Raw genomic sequence first — 25,274 nt, 5'->3', positions numbered from 1 at the left:
CTGTCAAAAAATAGCTTCCTCTTTTTAGCCAACTCCAAGTAATTAGTAGTGGTTTCCTGCAATGCTGTGGAGAGAAGTCTATTCTCATCTGGGCTGAGGTTTGTCAATGATCTACCAAGGATATGAAATGGAGTAGGACCAGCAGATGCACATTCTGACTCTGATTTTCATGTCATTTACCTTGAAATAATTATTTCCTTTTAAAATTTCCTTTCTATTTTTTTTGCCATGTTTTGGGGAGCCAAATACAAATTATGAAAAGGGAATTTAAGAAAAAGCTAGAAGAGGCAAAAGAGAAGGTAGAGTAAATATAGGCATGTAGAATTTGCAGGGTGATGACAGTGAATACTGGCTGTTTTACTTCCCATGCTTCCAGTCAGTCCTTGTCATGCTGAGCCCCTATTGACTTCAGTAGGGATGGCCCCAGGTTCATGAAGCCAAAGAAGAGACCCAGAGCCAGTAAACAAGACATGGGTTTTACATACAGGGGAGAGAGTCCAGTGGCAGCCAGCTGAGCAAGAAAATCACAACTGCTTGCAAACAACATGCAGTTTACACAGCATTTTCACTTAACACCCTCCCCTAATAACCTCTACCTGGCAGCCTTCACTGAGGTCAAAATTCTGGGCCTCAATCCCCTGTATGGCCCTTGTTCCACAGGATGGGGACTCAGATATTCCTCATGGACAAGGAATGAATCTCGAGGTCACTCCTGGATTTCCCAGCTCAGAACACAGTTCAGCTGCATCCACCGTAGACGTTCATTCTAAGGGTATGTGGAAGTTACTGCTATCAGGTGTGTTTACCCTACAGTCCTGACAGCTTTCATCTGTAATAGATTCTCTGTATCTAGAGTTGGGAAGCAAATATAGTGGCTTACTAGAGTTAACTCATCAAAATCAATATTGATCTGATTTTCAGTTAACCCAGACTATCCACCATATCATAGCTATGCAGTATTAGGCAAGTTAATCTTTCTCTGATTTAATTTCCTCATTTTAAAAGTAGGGTTGATTATAGCCCCTATCTTACACAGTTGTTATTAGGATTCAATTAATTGATATGCATAAAAGTACTTAGAACACAGAAAGTACACAATAAATTTTAACTACTACCACAATGATGATGAGGATGATGATTTTCAACCAAATTGTTTGTTCCCTTGCAGAAAATTTCCAAAATGGACATAGAAGTTAATCTGTTGTTGATCTGTTCAAGAGAAAGTCTATATAGTTAGTCTCCATAAAGTTTGAAGTTAATTAACTCTATTGCGACATTTAAAAAGATTAAATCCCTCACAATAAGCACATAACTACAATAAGAAAAATAAATAATAAAAATAAAAAATTACAATATTTGTTTATGGACACAGTATTATTGACACTCACTTCTTTATATGTTCAATGTCAGAACTTTGTTCAATCTGATCATTTTGGTTGGAGATATTTATAAAATAGTAAGACCCCTCCCCCTCATATTGTCTTATACCCAATTTCTGCCTCCAAAGAAAAAAGAAGTAAAAACTAAAAGGCAGAAATGAAATCCACAGGCAGACAGCCCGGTGCCATGCCCTGGACCTGGTTAAAGATCGACTTCTGACCTAACCAGTTATGTTATTTATAGATTCCAGATATTGTATGGAAGAGCATTGTGAAAATCCCTGTCCTGTTCTGTTCCGTTCTGATTACCAGTGCATGCAGCCCCCAGTCATGTACCCACTGCTTGGTAAATCAATCACGACCCACTCACGCAGACCCCCCTTAGAGTTGTGAGCCCTTAAAAGGGACAGGAATTGCTCACTCGGGGAGCTCAGTTTTTGTAGATGTGAGCCCACCAATGCTCCCAGCTGAATAAAGCCCTTTCCTTCCACAATTTCATATCTGAGGGGTTCTTGTCTGCAGCTCATCCTGCTACATTTCTTGGTTCCCTGACCGAGAAGTGAGGTGATTAACAGATGGCTGAGGCAGCCCATTAGGCGGCTTAGGCTTGCCCTGTGGAGCATCCCTGCAGGGCACTCCAGCTAACTTGAGCGACGCAGATCCTGAGAGCACTCCTGGGTAGGCAAGTGCCCCAGTGGAATGCCTTGCCAGAGCAGCATGTGGCAGGCCCCCATGGAGGATCAATGCAGTGGCTGAACACTGGGAAGGAACTGGCACTTGGAGTCTGGACATCTGAAATTTAGTAAGACTGGTCTTTGGAACTTGCCCACTCAATTTGAGTGGAAGCGTGGCCATGGCATGCCTGTACCGGCACTTTAGTTTTTGTTTTTGACTTGACTTGGATTGCTTGATACTTTGGTTTTGGTTTTGACCTGGCTTGGATTTCTTGATACTCTGATTCTGGTTTTGATTTTGGTTTGGAGTAAACTGTAAAAGTGTGTGTGTGTCCTTTTTACCTGTTCTTTGTTTTGTGGAGTGCGTGTGATGTGAGCGTGGTGTTTTGTCTCGAGGAAGCATGGGTCAGGCACAAAGTAAGCCCACCCCACTAGGAACTACGTTGAACAATTTCAAGGAAGGATTTAAGGGAGATTACGGTGTTACTATGACATCAGGAAAACTTAGAACTTTGTGTGAAATAGACTGGCGAGCATTAGAGGTGGGTTGGCCATCAGAAGGAAGCCTGGGCAGGTCCCTTGTTTCAAAGGTATGGCACAAGGTAACCTGTAAGCCATGTCACCCAGACCAGTTCCTGTACATAGACACTTGGTTACAGCTGGTTTTAGACCCACCCGCCCCCACAGCAGTTGAGAGAACAACAGCATAAGCAGCTGGCAGAGGCAAGGAAAGACCAGCAGAGAGAGAGAGAGGAAAGAGAGAGGAAAAGAGGCAGAGAGAGAGGAAGAGACAGAGGCAAAAGGAAAGTCAAAGAGAGAGAGAGAGACAGAAAGTCAAAAAGAGAAAGAGAGAGATATAAAGGTAGTTAAGAAAAAACAGTGTACCCTATTCCTTTAAAAGCTAAGGTAAATTTAAAACCTACAGTTGATAATTAAAGGTATTCTCATAACCCTATAACACTTTGTTGTCAGTGTAAACAAGGGCGTATCCCAAAAGCACTAAGGCCACTGATAGCCCATAGCCTTCCTATCAAAACTCCTTAACCCAGCGACCCATGGATGGCCCAAATGCATTTAATCTGTAGTGGCAACTGCTTTGCTAACAGAAGTAGGAAAAAAACTTTTAGAGGAAACCTCATTGTGAGCACACCTCACCAGTTCAGAAGTATCCTTCTTTAAAAAAAAAAAAAAAAAAAAGAAAAGAAAAAGACGATTTAACATTAACCACTGAAAATTCCCTTAATGCAGCAGGTTTCCTAACAGGAGATCTAAATCTTAACTAACATACAAAGGTCCAAGCAGACCTAGAAGGAATTCCCTTCAGGACAGGATAATAGATGATTCCTCCCACTTAATTGAAGGAAAAAAAAAAAAGCCATCTATACCAATTCTAAGTTAATTTGGACTAAACAAGGTCTTATTAATAGCAAAGGATAATTGAAATCCCAAACTTACAAGGTTTTCAACAAAAGTAAAGTTTGCTAAAAGTTAACAATGTAACATGTATTATAGTAACTTCTAATCTTGTGGCCTTAGACAGTCTAGTCCACAGACATAAAGGAAGTTTGCTTTGGAAAAGAATGGTTATCATCTTTGAAAAAAAGGAAAAAAAGGGGGGGTCAGAATTTGTGTAAAAAGAATGTTATCTGGTAAATTCTTGTCCTGAAATCAATTAACTGGTTGTTTAAAGAAAGAAATGTTTGCAATAAGTCAGAAAGTTGAGGCATGTCGAAGAATTGTCTGTGAAAGTCGTGAAAGAAAAAGAAAGTTTTAAAAAAAGAATTTATGCAAGAACTGTGTATAATTTAAAAGTAATTAGCCCTCTTGAATGTAAAACTATTGAAGAAACAGTTTATGTGAAAGGTGTATAAGGAAAGTAAAATATACGTCTGGTAAAAGAATTATAAGAAGGCATAAAAACGTGGATTTTTACATACATTAAAAGGTTAAAAAATGTTGTTTTGAAGGTTTAAGCAAGTTTTAAAGTGTTAATTGTAAAGGAAATTCTGTGTGTAAACATATTGGCTAAAGTTAAAAGGATATCATCCAGTTTTTCTGTGAACTGAACATTAAAATAAAAACAAAATGGGTTTTTCTTAAAGCACTGACCTGCTCTTTAACAAAGATTATAAAAGGTTAAAAAGAGTCTATGAAAATCTTACCTTATGGTCTGACATTAAAATTTGAATAAATATATCTACAAAGTTTTAATTAAAACTGAGTTTAACATTAATAACACACTAATATAAAGGCGAAATTTAGCTTATCTGGTATAAAAATCATACAGGAAGCATTGTCAAATATAAAATGGTGTTTGGCTTGTTTGGTCTCAAAGCTAATAAAAATAGGTGCTAAAGGAAATTTCTTAGTTAAAAGGCACCAAGGACTATAAAGTCCACTGCTGATGTCCCCACATTTAAAACAAAAGGTCAATTTCTTTTTTTTTTTTTGAGACAGAGTTTTGCTGTGTCGCCCAGGCTGGAGTGCAGTGGTGCAATCTCAGCTCACTGCAAGCTCCGCCTCCCAGGTTCATGCCATTCTCCTGCCTCAGCCTCCCAAGTGGCTGGGACTACAGGTGCCCGCCACCACACCTGGCAATTTTTTTGTATTTTTAGTAGAGAGGGGGTTTCACCATGTTAGCCAGGATGGTCTTGATCTCCTGACTTTGTAATCCACTCACCTCAGCCTCCCAAAGCAAAAGGTCAATTTCTTTTTTGTTGTTGTTGTTACTTCCATGATTTTTTTTTTTTTTTATTATAAAGTTCTAGGGTACATGTGCACAATGTGCAGGTTTGTTACATATGTATCCATGTGCCATGATGGTGTGCTGCACCCATTAACTCATCATTTATATTAGGTATATCTCCTAATGCTATCCCTCCACCCTCCCCCCACCCCACAATGGGCCCTGGTGTGTGATGTTCTCCTTCCTGTGTCCAAGTGTTCTCATTGTTCAATTCCCACCTATGAATGAGAACATGCGGTGTTTGGTTTTTTTGTCCTTGTGATAGTTTGCTGAGAATGATGGTTACATACTTGGTTTAGCCCATATACCACCCCTAGAATTTCCAGTAAACCAGCACCAGCCTGAAGAACACCTTCTTATCAAAGGGTGGAAAAAAGAAAAACTCAAGCAAGCCTGGGACAGACCCTACCTTGTGCTGCTAACCACCAAGACTGCTGTCCATACAGTGAAACAGGAATGGACTCATCACAGCCAAGTCAAAGTGCCACCCCCTCCAGAGTTGTAGGCCACAATCCCAGGGGAAAACTCTACCAAATTAAAGCTAAGAAAAATTAAACTCTTTCATCTATTCTATTACTCTTTCTTCTTTCCTCGCTCTATTGCTAACCATCTAGTTATTAACATGACCAAGTCAATTTTGCCTCAAACTGTTGCATTTAATACTTTACTTGTTATATCCTATGGGGACTTGCCAAGTCAAAGACAGCTCTCTACTTCAGAAAAGTACCTCTTTCCCCCTAACTCTCCTCAAACTAGGCATTAGTAAATTAGGACCATTTACTCCAAGGAGATTTCAATAAAGACCCCAGTGTCAACCAGGAGTCTTGCCCCCCGATGTAGAGCTTTTATGCCATAGTTGGTCCAACGTTCTGTGGACCACTAAAGAGCAAGGATGGACTGCCCCAACCGTTTTTTGTAATTTCCTAAAATCATACATTCATTTTACTAGAGGATCATAGAAGTTAAAGACTTAAAACAAACTTTGGCAATTAAGACAGGATACCAAGATGCAAATGCCTGGTTGGAATGGATCAAATATTCTGTCTGCACATTAAACAAAAGCAATTGTTATGCTTGTGCACATGGTAGGCCAGAGGCCCAGACTGTCCCCTTTTCACTAGGTGGTCCTCCAGTCAACCAGCCATGGGCTGCATGGTAGCTCTTTTCCAGGATTCTACAGCCTGCAGTAATAAGTCATGCCAAGCTCTCTCTGCTATATCCTGAAGTTCGACACCCTGCAGGTCAGCCCCCGAGGGCCATACAGCTTCCGTCTCCCAATACTAAGTTCACTTCATGTCTCTCACGACAGGGAGGAAACTTAGCGTTCCTTGGAGACCTGAAGGGATGCAGTGAGCTTAAAAACTTTCAAGAGCTTACCAATAAGTCAGCCCTTGTTCATCCCCAAGTGGATGTTTGGTGGTATTGTGGTGGACCTTTACTGGACAGTCTGCCAAATAACTGGAGTGGCACTTGTGCTTTAGTCCAATTGGCTATCCCTTTCACCCTGGCATTTCATCAACCAGAGGGTGGGCAGGTAACAGAAGAAGGATGGATCTGGTTATTGGATGGAAGAACAGCCATGCCACAACTGCTAGGAGCCACAGTTATATTGGCTGTGCATAAGACCACCCAGCTAGGCCAAGAGTCACTCAAAAAGTTGTTAAGCTGGTACTTCTACATCTTGCATCTGTTAGCCCTTGCCAAAACAGTGGCACAGCAGTGTGTCACCTCCCAGCAGCACAATGCTAGGCAAGGTCCAACTGTCCCGCCTGGCATACAGGCTTAAAGAGCAGCCCCCTTTGAAGATCTCCAAGTAGACTTCACTGAGATGCCCAAATATGGAGATTCTCATCCCTAGGTTTGGACCACCCTTATAAATTGGCTCAGACAACAAGCCGGCATTTGTAACAGACTTGGTACAGAAGACAGCAAAGGTGATCACGTGGAGATCAAGGATTAGAACGTAGGCCCTTTGTGGCCATGGTGAAAAGGACCCCAAACCATTGTCTTGACCACTCCCACAGCTGTAAAAGTAAAAGGAATCCCAGCTTGGATCCACCACAGCTGCATGAAACCCCCAGCACCTGAGACCTGGGGGGCGAGACCAAGCCCAAACAATCTCTGCAAAGTGACTCTGAACAAGATGACAAGTCGTGCTCCAGTCACACCTGAAAGCTGACTGGTGCACACATGACAGAGCATGAAGAAACTCACCGTGGGACTTATTTTCCTTAAATTTTGGACTTGTACAGTAGGGATTTCAACTGACCTTCCTCAAACTAAGGACTGTTCCCAGTGTATACATCAGGTCACTAAGGTAGGGCAAAAAGTTAAAACTATCTTTTTGTTCTATAGTTATTATAAACGTGTGGAACTCTCAAAAGGACTTGTTTGTATAACACCACCCAGTACAATGTATGTAGCCCGGGAAGTGACCAGCCTGATGTGTGTTTTAACCCCTCTGAGCCTCCCATGTCCACAGTTTTTGAAACGAGATTAAGGACTGAAGACTGCTGGGGACTTGTAAATGACACAAGTAAAGTATTAGCTAAAACAGAAAAAAAAGGGGTGCCCAAACACATAATCTTATAATTTGATGCCTGTGCTGTCATTAATGGCAATAAGTTAGGAAGGGGATGTGGCTCTTTTAATTGGGAAAAAGGCTATATGACCAAAAATAAGTACATTTGTCGTAAATTAGGACTGTGTGGAAATAAATATGGATACAGGTCTTGTGTCATTTGGGCCACTTGGATAAAGAATGAAAAGGATCCAGTCCACCTTCAGAAAGAAAAAAAGTGGCCCTTCCTGTACTAAGGGACAATGTAACCCCTTAGAGCTAGTAATAACCAATCCCCTTGATCCTCGCTGGAAAAAAAGGGGAGCGTGTAACCCTAGGAATTGATGGGGCCAGACTGGATCCTCAAGTAAATGTCTTAGTCCAAGGAGAAGCTCACAAACACTCTCCTGAGGCAGTGCTTCAAACTTTCTATGATGAACTAAATGTGCCAGTACCAGAAATTCCAGGAAAAACAAGAAATTTGTTTTTGCAATTAGCTAAGCATGTAGCCCAGTCTCTCAATGTCACTTCATGTTATGTATGTGGAGGAACTGTAATGGGAGATCAATGGCCATGGGAAGCCTGAGAATTAGTACCTACAGAATCAGTTCCTAATGAATTTCTGGCTCAAAAGAATCACCCTAATAATTTCTGGGTCCTAAAAGCCTCAATTATTGGACAATATTGCATAGCTAGAGAAGAAAAAGAATTCACTCACCCCATAGGATGACTTAGTTGTTTAGGACAGAAACTGTATAATGGTACCACAAAAACAGTCACTTGATGGAGTTCAAATCACATAGAAAGGAATCCATTTAGCAAATTCCCAAAGTTGCAAACTGTGTGGACCCATCCAGAGTCCCACTGGGACTGGACAGCCCCCACTGGATTATACTGGATATGTGGGCATAGAGCTTATGCCAAATTACCTGACCAGTGGGCAGATAGTTGTGTTATTGGCACTATTAAACCATCTTCTTCCTACTGCCCATAAAAACAGGTAAACTTCTAGGCTTCCCTGTTTATGCTTCCCACAAAAAGAGAAGCATAGCTATAGAAAATTGGAAAGATGATGAATGGCCCCCTGAGAGAATCATACAATATTATGGGCCTGCTACTTGGGCAGAAGACAGCTCATGGGGATACTGGACCCTCATTTACATGCTCAACTGAATCATACGGTTATAAGCTGTCTTAGAAACAATCACTAATAAAACTGGCAGAGCCTTGACTATTCTGGCCTGGCAAGAAACTCAGATGAAAAATGCTATCTATAAAAATAGACTAACCCTAGACTACTTGCTAGCAGCTGAAGGAGGGGTCTGTGGAAAGTTTAACCTAACCAATTGCTGTCTGCACACAGATGACCAAGGGCAAGTAGTTGAAGACATAAAAATAACAAAGCTGGCACATGTGCCCGTGCAGGTGTGGCAAGGGCTTAATCCTAGGACCACGTTTGGAAAACGGTTTCCAGCACTAGGAGAATTTAAAACTACTATAATAGGAATTATAATAGTAATAGAAACCTGCTTGTTGCTTCCCTGTGTGCTGCCTTTGCTCTTTCAAGTAATGGAAAGTTGTATTACTACCTTAGTCCATCAAAATGCTTCAGCACATGTGTACTATATGAATCACTATCGATCTGACTTGCAAGAAGACATGGGAAGTGAGGATCAAAGTGAGAACTCCCACTAATGAATGAGGTTCTCAGAGGTGGGGAATAAGGAAGGAGACCACCCCTCATATTGTCTTATGCCCAATTTCTGCCTCCAAAGAAAAAAGAAAAACTAAAAGGCAGAAATGAAATCCACAGGCAGACAGCCCGGTGCCACGCTCTGGGCCTGGTACTTAAAGATCCACCCCTGACCTAACCAGTTATGTTATCTACAGATTCCAGACATTGTATGGAAGAGCATTGTGAAAATCCCTGTCCTGTTCTGTTCCGTTCTGGTTACCAGTGCATGCAGCCCACGGTCACATGCCCACTGCTTGCTCAATCAATCATGACCCTCTCACGTGGAACCCCTTAGAGCTGTAAGCCCTTAAAAGGGACAGTAATTGCTCACTCAGGGAGCTTGGTTTTTGTAGATGTGAGCCCACCAATGCTCCCAGATGAATAAAGCCCTTTCCTTCAACAACTCAGTGTCTGAGGGGTTCTTGTCTGTGGCTCATCCTGCTACAATAGTACACGTGTCTTACTTTAAACGAATGATACTGTCAATGGTTATATATAAAAAAAAAATAAAAAGATGACTTACACGTTCCTCTTAACATTTGCACATAAACATATATATTTGCTGACAAATTCACAGCTAAATGTTTGCATTTACTTACAAAATAGTGTGTCTTAATTTTCTTATACATTGCATATATAAATACATAGCCAAGTTAATGTTTATACAATGTTCTCTGTGAACTAGTAATGGGGCAAACCCACACAGAAACACATTCCTGATATAATACTTAAGTATACACATTTGGGAGCTGTGATGTAATGCACACAACACGTAAGTGTGTTTTAGAGTTTTTAGCCTTTCTCTCACTCTCCATTTGTCAGCCAACATTTATCAGTGTTTCCCACATGCAATCTCAGAAGACTCTTTAACCTGCCCCTGATTCTACTTCTACTTTGCTTCTAATAGTAATAGTGGGTTGAATAGTGTCCTCAAAAATTCAGGTCACCTTGGAGCTTCAAGATGTGAACTTATTTGGAAATAGCATCTTTACAAATGTAATGAGTCAGGGTAAGATGAGGTCGTACTAAATGAGCGTAGATGCCTGTATCAAAACATCTCATGTGTACCATAAATATATATATACCTACTATGTACCCACAAAAAATTTTTAAAAAGCAAATAAAAAATAAATAAGAGTGGAGTCTAAATCCAATGACTTTTGACCATCTAAGAGGAGGAGAGGCACACACAGACACACAGAGGAGAAAGCCATCTGAAGATGGAGGCAGAGATTAGAGTGATGCAGTTACAAGCCAAGGAACATTAAGAATTGTGGGCAGCCATCAGATGCTACAAAGAAACAAGGAAGGATTTTTCCTCAGAGCCTTCAGAGGGTGCATGGCACTGCCAACACAGTGATATCAGATTTCTTGCCTCCAGAACTAAGAGAATAAATTTCTGTTGTTTAAAGTCACCAAATTAAATAGTAATTTGCTACGACAACCCTAGAATACTAATTCACCAACTTTATAGAAATTGTATTTAAGGCAGGGTGTGGTGGCTCATGCCTGTAATCCTAGCACTTTGAGAGGCTGAGGTGGGCAGATTGCTTGAGCCCAGGAGTTTGAAAACAGCCAGGGCTACATGGCAAAACCCTATCTCTACTTAAAATACAAAAAAAAAAAATAGCTGGGTGTCATGACACAGGCATGTAGTCCCAGCTACTTGGGAGGCTGAGGTGTGAGGATTACCTGAGCTTGGGAAGTTGAGGCTGCAGTGAGCCAGGATTGCACCACCGCACTCCCGCCTGGGCAACCAGAGTAAGATCCTGTCTGGAAAAAAACAAAACACAAAACAAAACAAAAAACCGCCCAGCACGGTGGCTCATACCTATAATCCCAGCACTTTGCGAGGCTGAGGTGGGCAGATCACCTGAGGTCAGGAGTTGGAGACCAGCCTGGCCAACATGGTGAAACCCCGTCTCTACTAAAAATACAAACAAAATAGCTGGGCATGGTGGTGGGCACCTGTAATGCTAGCTACCTGGGAGGCTGAGGCAGAAGAATCATTTGAACCCAGGAAGTGGAGGTTGCAGTGAGCCGAGATTGCACCATTGCACACCAGCCTGGGCAACAAGAGTGAAACACCATCTCAAAAAAAAAAAATGTATTTAAACAGTTCATTAAAATGCAGATGGGTTCTTCTTGCTCTAAATGTAGGTTAAATCTACCTAAATTTAAATATAGGTTAAAGAATCTTGGCTAGGAGAAAATGGAAAAAAAAAAAAAGCTAGGAAAGAGGAAAATAGCCTCTCTAGGTGGTTTTGAAGATATTTCGGGAGCCCAAAAACCTCTAGGTGTTTATTCTGGGCTACAAGTCAGAAGCAAAAGTCTGGAATGGTTAAGTTGTCAAGAGAACAAGGGAGACCTGGAAATCAAGGATCCCTGTCTTGCCTGGTAATAACATAACTTGCCCCGGAGATCTTTTAAATTCTAGGGGAAAATAAATGTGTTATTCCACCTGAGAATCTCATTACTTGAACCAAATACAGGTGATAATCCAAGGTCAGTGCCACAACAGGGAGAGTAGATTGGTCTCAGTCGGAGTCTCCAAGCAGTATGCATCACACATGAGTCAAAGGTTCATGGTCTCACTCTCTTGAATTGTGTTTATCAGCAACAGCAGATTAGATTATAAAAGTTAGTGGTGTGCTTTTAGTAACTGCAAAGTAAAGGTCACTTCAAAATTGATGTATTTGGAACAAGCTGTGCTCTACATTCTGTTCTTTGTACCTCACTGCTTATTATTAGAAATTTACAAAGGGGAGTATCAGAGTAGCAAAAAAAAAAGGTCATTCCTATCAAATTCAGATATAGTTTGATTCATTTCTATAAAAATAACTAATGCTTCTGAAATTCTTCAGTTGGCTTTTGACGATTCACAGAACTACAGTGCAGCATGAGAACAAGTCTGTTAAACATATTTCCCAGACTTTGAGCAGAAAAAAAAAAACTGACGAAGGTGGCTATTTTTCAAATGATATAACATACGCAAAGTGCCCGGAATATAGCATAAGTACTCACTAAAAATTAGCTCCCATCACAGTTACCCAAAGTCTTCCTCTTTCTCCTCTTCCTCCAACTCCTTTGCATCCACCTCCTCCTCCTGTAGTGTAACAATCAGAGATAGATTGCCTTAGCAATTCCAGAGTGTCCACAAGCCACATACTCAAAAATAAATTTCTAAATTCTTCTCCATTTCCCATTGTCCTGTGCTTAGTAGTACTAATTCTAACCACTAGGATACATCACATCATATACTTTAAGGCAATTGAATGTTTTCTCACTTTTTTTGTACAGCACATTAAAAATTCAGTTCTTTAGAATGTATTCATGAGCTTATTGTTTTATGATTTTTCTTCTTTACCTGGTAAGGTCCGAATGTTGCTGTTTTCCAAAATTTTATATGGTGAAATCCTAATCTTCAAGGTAATGGTATTAGCAAGTGGGTCCTTTTGGAAGGTGATGAAGTCATGAGGGCCTAGTTCCAATTAATGAGATTAGTGCCCTAGAAAAGAGACCCCAGAAAGCTACCTTGCCCCTTCCACCATGTGAGGACACAGCAAGAAGTCACCAGCTATGAACCAAAAAACAGGCTCTTACCAGACACCATATCTGCTGGCACTTTTATCTTGGATTTCCCAGCCTCCAAAACTATGATAAATACATTTCTGTTATTTATAAGCCACCCAGTCTGTGGTACTTTGTTATAGCAGCCTGAATGGACTAAGACATTTCTATTAGAGGCTTTTAAATTTTTTTCTATTTTATATGAGGGCTCAAAAAGAAAAAAAAAAACCTACATTATGGAATACGTCCATGTCAAAGGGATATAGGAACTAACTAAAGGAGCTCCCAGTGACCAGAACTGGAACAATTTGAACAACGAAATTAATAAACTAGTATTGTATTACAGCCCCATAAAATAAATATTCATGAGTTTATACTAACATAAACAATTGGTAAATAAATAAATAAATAAGGAGACAAATCTTCCCTGTAGAAGTACTTCAAATAATGTGTTGAGAATCTGTGCACACAAGGCGGTGGAGCATAGCTCCTCATTCCTGAGATGTAGACTGCACATAGTGGCATCCTTGCAAAGAATACATTACAGAAAGGGTTGGGGAGGATAGTAACTTTACAGTGGAGAAGCCTGAGAAATGCTATCTAGCCAGATAATCAAGGTTAGTATCAACAATGACAAGGCATGTTGATAGTATGTACCCTTGATATGTGATAAGAATGGCACTTTATTTTCTCTCAAATACACATAATCCCAGTTAAAGCATGTGAAAAAGATTAGTTGCATGCCTGCTGAAGCATATCCTACAACACACCTGCCTAGCACTTCTCAAAACCAACAAGATCATCAAAAGCAAGGAAAGTCTGAAGAACTGTCAATAGCCTAGAGTAGCCTAAAGAGACATCACGACTAAATGTAATGTGTTATCTTGGATGGAGTCCCAGAAAAGAAAAAAAAGGGATATTAGTTGAAAACCAAGAAAATCTGAATATGGACTTCACTTAATAATAATGTGTAATTCTCACTAATTTTTACAAATGTACTGTATTCATGTTAGATACTAATAATAGAGGAAGCTGCATAGAGGGTAATGGGAACTCTGTACTATATTTGCAATTTTTTTGTAAATCTAAAACTATTCTAAAATAAAAATTTTATTTTAAAAAATATATACACAGATGTACTCTTGGTTTTCTAAATATAGTTAGCTAGCTAGCTTTTTCAGGGAGCTCACCCAACTAAGCACTGAATTAAACCTCAAAAAAATCCTTATGAGGTAGGTACTATAATTATGGCATTTTTACAGATAAGATAACAGACTGAAAGAGTTTAAACAGCTTTACCAAAGACCTACCCAAAAGTGGCAGAGCTGGAATTGAAATACAGACAGCCATGTTCTGGAATCTATACTCTTAATCACTATGTTGTACTATCTCATAATGTGACAATATACATAGAAAATACAAAACAATCTACACATCTATTTTTTAAATTAATAAATTATTTTAGGAAAGTTATTGCTTACAAGGTCAAGATAGAAAAATCCGTTATAGAAGATGTCCAATTAGAAGCAGCTGCAGTATGTGACACTCACAGACAGAAACGAAAGGGGAAAGCAAATACAGCACCTTCACGTGAAATATCCAGGTACTCATATTGGGATTGATCAGGGAAACAATTCCATCCATGGAGAATAAAGAAAAGCAGGGCAGGGAGATGGCCCACCTGGGAGTGACACAGAGCCAAGGCAACCTCCATTCCCAGCCAAGGGAAGTGGTGAGTGAATGTGCAATCCCAGGATACCACACTTCTCCCATAGATCTTTGTAATAGATCTTCAGATCAGGAGATCCCCTTGTTAGCCCATGCCACCAGGCCTTGGGTCAGACACACAGAGCTGTGTGGAGTCTCAGCAGATCAGCTGCTCAGACATGTACAAAGATCCAGGAGCTTTACATACTTCAGCCCCAGGATTCCCAGCAAAGGTGACTGCAACACAGGAAAGGCAGGAGATCCATACATACCCCTAGGAAGGGGACAGAATCCAAGGGCCAAGAAACATCAGTCTGAGGGCCCTACTTCCACAGCACCTCACAAGATAAGACCCACTGGCTTGGAATTCCAGCCAGCCACTGGCATCAGGGTGGAGCCTACCTGAGATAAGACAGATTCCCCAGTGGGGAGGGACAGGCTGCCATCCTTACTGTTTGGTCAACTCAGCTGTTCCAGCCTACAGGCTTTGCAGAGTCCAAACAGTCCAGTCAAGAAAGAGTTTCCCTAGTGCAACACAGCTGCTTTGCCAGAATGTGGCCAGACAGCTTTTTTAAGTGGGACACCTATCCATTCCTCCTCACTGAGTGGGACCCCCCCTGCTGAGGCCTCTAGCAACCCCTGCCCACCCATATTCTATGGACAGAATTCTAATTTCTCCCTGGGACAGAGTGCCTGGCGGGAGAGGCAGACCATCATCTTTGCTGTTTGGGTGACTCAGTGGTCCAGCCTGCCAGCTTTGGAGAGTCCAAGCCAACCAGAGCAGAGCTGGTTCCCCAGCACAGCATGGCTGTTTTGTCCAAGCATGGACAGATGGCTTCTTTAAACAGGACCTGGATCCATTCCTCCTCACTTGGAGGGTCCTCCCAGCTGCAGCCTCTGGCCACCTCCACCTGTGTTTTACAGCCAACAGAGCTCTAATTCATCCCTGTGATACAACATGTGGAGGGGCGGGGCAGGCCACCACCTTTGCTGTTTGGGCATCTCAGCCAATCCAGCATACAGGTCTTGGAGAGCCCAAACCAATAGGGTGCTGAAGGGATCCCCAGAACAGCACAGCTTCTCTACCAAAACTCAGCCAGATTGCTTCTTTAAGCAGGTCCATGATCCTGTTCCCCCTGACTGAGTGAGACCTCCCAACTGGGCTCTCTGTCACCATTTATAGGAGCATTCGGGCTGGCAACAGGTCAATACCCACCTGGGACAGGGCTTCCAGAGAAAGCAGCAGGCTGCCATCCTTGCTGTTTCACAGCCTTCACTGGGGATATATCCAGGTACTGGAAAAGTCAAAGCAAGTAGGGTCTGGAGTGGACCCCCAGTAAACTGCAGCAGCCCTATGGATGAGTGACCAGAGGGTTAAAAGAAAAACAAACAAACAAAAAACAATAAAAAAAGCAAAATCTCCATCCAAAGGCTGGCAACCTTAAAGACAAAAGGTAGATAAGCCCACAAATATAAGAAAAAAGCAGTGCAAAAATGCTGAAAACTCAAAAAGCCACAGTGCCCCCTTTCCTTCAAATGACCTCAACACCTCTCCAGCAAGAGTACTGAACTGGGCTAAGGCTGATATGGCTGAAAAGACAGAAGTAGGCTTCAGAATGTGGGAAAAAAATGAACTTTGCAGAGCTAAAGGAGCATGTTGTAACCCAATGCAAAGAAGTTAAAAATCATGATAAAAAAATGCAGGAACTTACATACAAAATAGCCACTATAGAGAGGGATATAACCAACCTGACAGAGCTGAAAAACACACTACAAGAACTTCATAATGAAATCACAAATATTAATAGTAGAATAGACTAAGCAGAGGAAAGAATCTCAGAGCTGGAAGATTGTCTTTCTGAAATAAGACAGGCAGAGAAGAATAGGGAAAAAAGAATGAAAGAGAAATATGGGATTCTGTAAAGAGACTGAATCTATGACTGATTGGGGTACCAACCTGAAAGAGATGGAGAGAATGGAACCAAGTTGGAAAACATACTTCAGGATATCATCCAGGAGAGCTTCCCCAACCTAGCTAGGTAGACCAACAATCAAATTTGGGAAATCCAGAGAACCCCAGTAAGATATTCCACGACAAGACCATCCCCAAGACAAATAATCATCAGATTCTCCAAGGTCAAAATGAAAGAAAAAATGTTAAGGGCAACCAGAGAGAAAGACCAGGTCACTTACAAAGGGAAGCCCATCAGACTAACAGTGGACCTCTCGGTGGAAATTCTAAAAGCCAGAAGAGATTGGGGGCTAATATTCAACCTTCTCAAAAAAAAAAAAAAAAAAAAAGAATTTCCAACCCAGAATTTCATATCTGACCAAACTAAGTTTCATAAGTAAAGGAGAAATAAGATCCTTTTCAGACAAGCAAATGCTGAGGGTATCTGTTATCACCAGACCTGCCTTTCAAGAGCTCCTGAAGGAAGCACTGAATATGGAAAGGAAAAATCATTACCAGCCACTACAAAAACACACTGAAGTACACAGACTAATGACACTATGAAGCAACCATATAAACAAGTCTGCAAAATAACCAGCAAGCATCATGATGACAGGATCAAATCCACACGTAACAATACTAATCCTAAATGTAAATGTGCTAAATGCCCCAATTAAAAGATCCAGAATGGCAAGCTGGATAAAGAACCAAGACTCACAGTATGCTGTCTTCAAGAGACCCATCTCACATTCAAAGACACACATAGGCTCAAAATAAAGTGATGGAGGAAAAATTACCAACCAAACAGAATACATAAAAAAGCAGGGGTTGTAATCTTAGTTTCTAGCAAAACACACTTTAAACCAACAAAGATGAAAAAGGACAAATGAGGGCATTACATAATGGTAAAGGGTTCAATTCAACAAGAAGAGCTAATTATCCTAAATATATATGAACCCAATGTAGGAGCACCCAGTTTTGTAGAGCAAGTTCTTAGAGACCTTCAAGGAGACTTAGACTTCCACACTATAATAGTGGGAGAATTTAACACCTCACTGACAATATTAGACAGATCTTAAAAACAGAAAATTAACAAAAATATTCAGGACCTGAACTCAGATCTGGATTAAGTGTACCTGATAGATATCTACAGAACTCTCCACTAAAAAACAATAAAATATACATTTTTTCTCATTGCCACACAGCACTTACTCCAAAATTAATCACATAATTGGAAGGAAAACACTCCTCAACAAATGCAAAAGAACTTAAATCATACAGTCTCTCAGACTACAATGCAATCAAATTAGAACTCAAGATTAGGAAATTCACTCAAAAGCATACGATTACATGGAAATTGAACAATGTACTTCTGAATTACTTTTGGGTAAACAATAAAATTAAGGCAGAAATCAAGAAATACTTTGAAACTGATGAGAACAAAGAGACAACATACTGGAATCTCTGGGATGCAGCTAAAGCAGTGTATTAAGAGAGAAATTTATGGCCCGGCGTGGTGGCTCACGCCTGTAATCCCAGCACTTTGGGAGGCCAAGGCAGACGGATCATGAGGTCAGGCGATCAAGACCATCCTGGCTAACATGGTGAAACCCCGTCTCTACTAAAAATACAAAAAAATTAGCCAGGCGTGGTGGTGGGCACCTGTAGTTCCAGCTACTCGGGAGGCTGAGTCAGGAGAATAGTGTGAATCCGGGAGGCAGAGCTTGTGGTGAGCTGAGATCATGCCACTGCACTCCAGCCTGGGCAACAGAGTGAGACTCTGTCTCAAAAAAAAAGAGGGAAATTTATAGCACTAAATGCCACATCAAAAAGCTAGAAAGATCTCAAGTTAACAACATAACATCAGAACAAAAAAACTAGACAACCAAGAGCAAACACTCCCCAATGCTTGCAGAAGACAAGAAATAACCAAGATCAGAGCTAAACTGAAGGACACAGAGACATGAAAAACCCTCCAAAAAATTAATAAATCCAAGGCTGGTTTTTTGAAAAAATTAATAAAATAGACCACTAGCTAGAATAATAAAAAGAAAAGAGATAAAATTCAAATAAATACAATCAGAAATGATAAGGTGGATATTACCACTGACCCCACAGAAATGCAAACAACCATCATAGAATATTATCTCTGCACATAAACTAGAAAATCTAAAAAAATGGATAAATTCCTAGACACATACACCCTCCCAAGACTGAACCAGGAAGAAATTGAATCCCTAAATAGACCAATAACAAGTTCTGAAAATTGAGGCAGTAATAAATAGCCTATCAATCAAAAAAAAAAAAAAAAACCCAGGAGCAGATAGATTCACAGCTCTATTCCACCAGAGGTACAAAGAAGAGCTGGTAGCATTCCTACTGAAACTATTCCAAACAATTGAATAGGAGGAATTCCTCCCTAATTCATTCTATGAGGCCAGCATCATCCTGATACCAAAAGCTGGCAGAGATACAACAAAGAAAGAAAACTTCAGGCCAATAGCCTTGAGGAACATTGATGCAAAAATCCTCAACAATATACTGGCAAACTGAATCCAGCAGCACATCAAAAAGCTTATCCACCACAATTAAATAGGCTTCATTCCCAGGATGCAAGGCTGGTTCAACATACTCAAATCAATAAATGTGATTCATCACATAAACAGAAATAAAGATAAAAACCACATGATTATCTCAATAAATGCAGAAAGGCCTTTAATAAAATTCAACATCCCTTCATGTTAAAAACTTTCAATAAACTAAGTATTGAAGGAACATACCTCAAAATAATGAGAGATATATAAGACAAACCTAAAGCCAATATCATACTGTAGAGGTAAAAGCTGGAAGCATTCCCATTGAAATCCAGCACAAGACAAGGTTGCCTTCTTTCACCAATCCTATTCAATAGAGTATTGGAAGTTCCTGCCAGGGCAATCAGGCAAGAGAAAGAAATAAAGGGTATTCAAACAGAAAGAAAGGAAGTCAAATCAGTTGGCGCGTTCCTATATCTAGAAAACTCCATCATTGTGTTTCAGCCCAAAAGCTTCTTCAGCTGACAAGCAGCTTCAAAAAACTTTCAGCATACAACATCAATGTGCAAAAAATCACTAACATTCTAATATACCAACAACAGTCAAGCCAAGAGCCAAATCAGGAATACAATCCCATTCACAATTGGCACAAAAAGAACAATCCTGTACAAAAAGAACAAAGCTGGAGGCATCATGCTACCTGACTTAAATCTATACTATAAGGCTACAGTAACCAAAACAGCATGGTACTGGTATAGGAACAGACACATAGACCAACGGAACAGGATAGAGAACCCAGAAATAATAGTGCACACCTACAACTATCTGATCTTCAAAAAAACTGACAAAAACAAGCACTGGAAAAAGTTTTCTCTATTTAATAAATAATGCTGGTACAACTTTCTAGCAATGTGTGGAAAATTGAAACTGGACCTCTTCCTTATACCATATACAAAAATCAGGTCAAGATGGATTAAAGGCTTAAAGGGAAAACCCAAAGCTGTAAAAACCCTAAAAGAAAACCTAGATAATATCATTCAGGACATAGTCACAGGCAAAGATTTCATGACAAAGACACCAAAAGCAATTGCAACAAAAGCAAAAATTGACAAAAATTGATTAAACTAAAGAGCTTCTGCACAGCAAAAGAAACTATCAACAGAGTAAACAGAGAACTTACAGAGTTAGAGAAAAAATTTTCGAACTATGCATCTGACAAAAGTTAATATCTGGCATCTATAAGGAACTTAGCAAGTTTACAAGAAAAAAAAAAACCTCAAAAAGTGGGCAAAGGACAAGAACAGACGCTTCTCAAATATATATATATATATATATATATATATATCCAAGAAACATGAAAAAAATCTCAATATAACCGATCATTAGAGAAATGAAAACCAAAACCACAATGAGATACCTCACATAAGTCAGAATGACTATTATTAACAAGTCAAAAAACAACAGATGCTGGTGAGGTTGTAGAGAAAAGGGAATGCTTTTACAATGTTAGTGGGAGGGTAAATTAGTTCAATCATTGTGCAAGACAGTGTGGCAATTCTTCAAAGATCTAGAGACAGAAATATTATTTGGCACAGCAATGTCATTACTGTATATATACCCAAAGGAATATAAATCATTTTATGTACCCATAAAATTTTTATTTTATACCCAAATTATAAAGACACATGTACATGTATGTTCATTACAGCACTATTCACAATAGCAAGAACATGGAATAAACCTAATGCCCATCAATGAGAGACTGGATAAAATGTGGTACATATACACCATGGAATACTATGCAGCAATAAAAAGAAACTAGATCATGCTGTTTGCAGGGATATGGATAGAGGTGGAGACCATTATCCTTAGCAAACTAACACAGGAACAGAAAACCAAATACTGCATGTTTTCACGTATAAGTGGGATCTAAATGATGAAAACACATGGACACATGTAGGGGAACAACACACACTGAGGCCTGTCAGACGGTGGTAGGTGGGAGGAGGGACGGGATCATAAGAATAGCTAATGGATGCTGGGCCTAATATCTAGCTGATGGGATGATCTGTGCAGCAAACCACCACGGCACACATTTACCTGTGTATCAAACCTGCACATCCTGCACATGTACCCGTGAACTTAAAAGGTGGAAATTAAACAAATAAAATAAAATACAGATGAACAAAAAATAATCGATTATATTTCTGAAAGTTCCCATAACAATTGACTAGAAAATAAAAATGTTAAAGGACATACTATTTACTGTGGCATCAAAATTATGAAATATAGTAAATCTAGACCAGATGTGTAAGGTTTCTACATAGAAAACAATAAAACATTATTGAAAGAAATTAATAAATACTTATATAAATGTAGGGGTATAACATGTTTATTTCAGAAAGATGTGATATTATGAAGAAATAAATCCTTCGATTCTTCTAAAACTTCTAAAAAGGTCATTAAAATTACAACAGGATGTATGGATGTGGAGTGTGGTAGTGTGTGTCTATCTTTACAAATTATCTTAAAATTTCAATTGAATGCAACAGACTCAGAATAGTCAAAATACTATTCAGACAGACAAAGACAAAATAATTATCACTAAAACAACTGGATAAAATATTGGAAAAAATTAAATGTACTCTTGTGTCACATCATAAATAAATATCAAAACTAAGTATAATATAGCAGTAAATGTAAAAGACAAAACTAGAAATTTTCAGAATGTATTATAAGAGAACATCTTTATGACCTTGGGGTAGGATAAAGCTTTTTAAACAAAACACAAAAACACTAAACCAGAAAAATTTTTTAGTTGGACTACATAAAAATTAAAAACTTATATCCTTCAAAAGATATAATCAAAGGAGATAAAGGCAAGCCAATGTACAAAAGAAAATATCACACACATATATGAATATATAAAGAACTTCTAAAAATCAAAAATAAAAAGCTAGCCAAAATAAGCAAGACAGTTAAACAGTTACTTCATAAAAAGGACAGCCCTAATGGCAAATAAATACATGAAAATATTTTAATCTTGAAGTAATCAGAGAACTACAAATGAAAATCTCAAAGAAATACCACTAGAAACCCATTAATGACTAAAATTGAGACTGAAACATTTTAACAGGAATATAGATTAAGAGAAACTATCACACAATGCCGGTGCAATTATAAACTGGGACAACCATTTTGAGAAGAGTTTGGAGTAAACTACTAATATTGAAAAAACGCATATACTATAATAGAAATTCCACTCCCATCTACATAACCAAGAAAGATGTGGACACATGCAGCAAAAGATATACACAAAACTGCATATTATTTACAAACATTTCAAACTGGAGAAAGCCCAAATGTCTACCAACATTAAAAAAGAGGAAGATGACGAGAAGTTGCTAAATGGGTACAAACAAGCCATCCAATTGAAGAAATAAGAACTAGTGTTAGATAGATCAGTAGAGTTAATATAATTTGCAGTCATCTGTCATACATTTCAAAGTAGCTTTTTGAATTTGAATTCAATTTCGAAATAAAATTTGAATGGTTCTGGTATAAAGAAAAGTCAAACATTTAAGGTAATGGATATCCCAAGTACACAGATTTGATCTTTACCAATTATATGAATGTATTAAATTATCACATATATCCCAAAATTATGTACATCTATTATGCATCAATTAAAAAATAAAACAAAATGTATAACAATTTGTGGAATAATAAAACAATAGAATACTATGAATCAATGAAGGTGAACTAACTGCTACAAGCAACAACATGGATGAGTCTCACTAAACATAAACATTGAGCAAAAGAAGCAGATAAAATGAATCATTTACTGTATGATTTGATTTATATGAAGTTTGACAACAGATGAAACTATAGTGTAACGATTAGAGATTTGTGCTTCAGTGAAAAAACTGCAAAGAAAAAAAGCATATATTATAAAAGTTAGAAGGATGTTTACTTTGGAGGCTGAGGTGGTGAATCGGTGTTTGGACATGATCAGTACTGGACATGAGGGGGAATTTTGTGGTGGTGGCATGTTTTATTTCTTGACCTACATGGTGATTTTATGCTTGTTCATTTTGCACTTTATAATTCATTGGGTTATAATTTTTTGTACACTCCTTAACAGAATATATTTTAAAAATGAAAATATAAATTATTTTACATTTAAATATATATTATTTTATATATTTAATGCATATAAATCTTAGTATAAATAATTACACTATATGTTATATAATTATGCACATTGTGCCTTATTATGCAACTTTTACATCTATAAAATAATATTTATTTAAATGTAAAACAAATTAATTTTACATTTTTATTATAAAACAAGGCACATTTTATAATAAGGCATTTTCTCATGCTTAACTGTCACAGACTACAGAACAAGAGACCCTTGGGATCCCATTCCCAGATATACCTAACTTGCAAAATACCTAACCAAAATGAAAGTGAAACAATTTTATTCTAGAAAAAAGATATATTTACCAAGGATGATTGGAACGTCTTCTTTAATTACAAATTACTCATGATTTCCAAGAAAGTCTTTCTGCAGAAGGCAAGACTATAATCACTCTCAGAGCTATACAGTGTCCCCATTGTGCTGTTAGACAGGATGGTAATTAACATGGTCACAACTATAACTGTCAAGCACGAAAGCAATGCTGAGTGTATTTCTGATCCAGCTGCTATCAGCATGGGGTACAAAGATTGAAAATATTGCTAAGAAATCAGTCTCCTTCATCAAAATTGAGCTGGCTTTGAGCAGTAGTTCAGAAACTTTCTAAGAACAAACACAAGTACAACTAATTGCTACCAAGAAAATTAATACAGAGGGCTCTATTCTGTACTTCACCTGTGGTTTATGTGCAGGTGTTCTAAATGCTTGCCAAGAAAGTAATGTAAGTTGTCTCAGGAACAAAAAAGAGGTGAACAGCATCTCTCTGAGTACACAAAAGAAATATATCAATTGTCAAAACTAGTTACAGTCAAGATCAGCTTGTTATATTTTGTTATATAAAGCATCTCATTTCTAGAAATTAATAGTGAATATTACTGGCACACTAAGCGAGCAATGAGGGGTCATTGGTATGAGAGAAGGAGTCAGAGGCCAGTGTTCTCCAGCAGAATTGAATATAGAGTAAGATGACTATCCAAGAAATGGACTGCACAGGTTATGCCCACTAGTGGCTGCCTCTAGGGTACGTACTCAGGGCCACAAGCAAAAGTTTTTATTTTTTTTCAGAGTCCCTTTCTATAAAAATAATTTGATTAAAAATACATTACAAAAATCCATGAGTTTGTGAAAGATATAGCAAGTAGAAGTGAACAGGGGAAGAAGTTTAACTGCAATGCAGACCTAACAAAGTCTTGGCCAACCTGGTGAACACCTCTAAAGGGAATACTACCTGTCAGGGTATGTGATGCCAGGCTAAAATGGCTAGGCCTTAGATATCTAACCTTCAGTCATCAGTTGTGGGCTTTCAAAGGAATATTGTGACTTGGAGTGAAACAGCTTTGGGCAACTAAGGCAAATCCTGAAGAAGCTGAGGTCTGGAGGCTGCCTGCTGACTGCAATGACCACAGCTGGGCATCAAGATCTCTGAGGTGGCATCTGCATGATGTATTTCTATGTCTACCATAGTTCACTGTGATGTCTCTTCTACTGACTTTTCCATAAACATTAGAGTGACAGCCTCTCCAGGATTGCTGCAGGCCTCTTTTTCTGAAGGAAAATGGAAGAGGGAGGGAGTGAAAGTTAACTTTAGGAAGGCAATTGATTCTCATCGTCTTTCTTCTCCGCTATCCATTCTAGAATTCCCTCACCATCAGCTACCAACTCTGCTGACCTTGGAAGCTTACCTGATGGTATGAAGCAAACACTCATCTCTGAAATCCCTGAACCATGATCATTGTGCTCTTCTCCAGCTCAGAATGCTATCGCTGTCCATTTATAGTCACAATAAAGCAAGAAAGAACCAAGAGACTTGTCTTAGTCCAGTCTACTATAACAAAAATAGCATAGATTGTGTAGCATAAGCAACGCACTCATTTCTCACAGTTCTGGTGGCTGGGAAGTCCAAGATAAAAGTGCCAGAAAACCTTGTGTCTGGTGAGGGCCCAATTATTGGTTCACAGACAGCCATCTTATTATATTCTCACATGGCTGAGAGCAGAGACAAAGGATGTAAGCTCTCTTCTGCCTGTTCTTATAAGAGTACTTATCCCAGAATAAGGGTTCTTTCCTGATGACTTAATTACCTCCCAAAGGCCCCATGTTCAAATGCCCTCACATTGAGTATTAGGGTTTCAATATATCAATTTTGGGTTGACACAAGTAGATCATAGGAGGAACTCAAGTAGATTACTTGTTTTTATTTATGTTCCTCTCTGTATT

The 25,274-nt window shown here is 39.0% G+C and overlaps 1 long non-coding RNA gene across 2 annotated transcripts in view; it reads right to left on the bottom strand.

Moving 5' to 3' along the window:
- The window catches only part of LOC134732741 (uncharacterized), a 239,310-nt gene that overhangs the window by 159,484 nt on the left and 54,552 nt on the right, over positions 1 to 25,274 (bottom strand). For both annotated transcript variants that reach the window (XR_010116221.1, XR_010116220.1), the window contains exon 3: positions 12,119 to 12,200. This is a non-coding gene — a long non-coding RNA (uncharacterized lncRNA). The remainder of the gene's footprint in view (positions 1 to 12,118; positions 12,201 to 25,274) is intronic.

The sequence above is a fragment of the Symphalangus syndactylus genome, chromosome 16 (genome assembly GCF_028878055.3).
Source record: "Symphalangus syndactylus isolate Jambi chromosome 16, NHGRI_mSymSyn1-v2.1_pri, whole genome shotgun sequence".
NCBI classification, from domain to species: domain Eukaryota; kingdom Metazoa; phylum Chordata; class Mammalia; order Primates; family Hylobatidae; genus Symphalangus; species Symphalangus syndactylus.
Note: the sequence above shows the minus strand (reverse complement) of the source record. Positions and strands in the feature narration are given on the sequence as shown.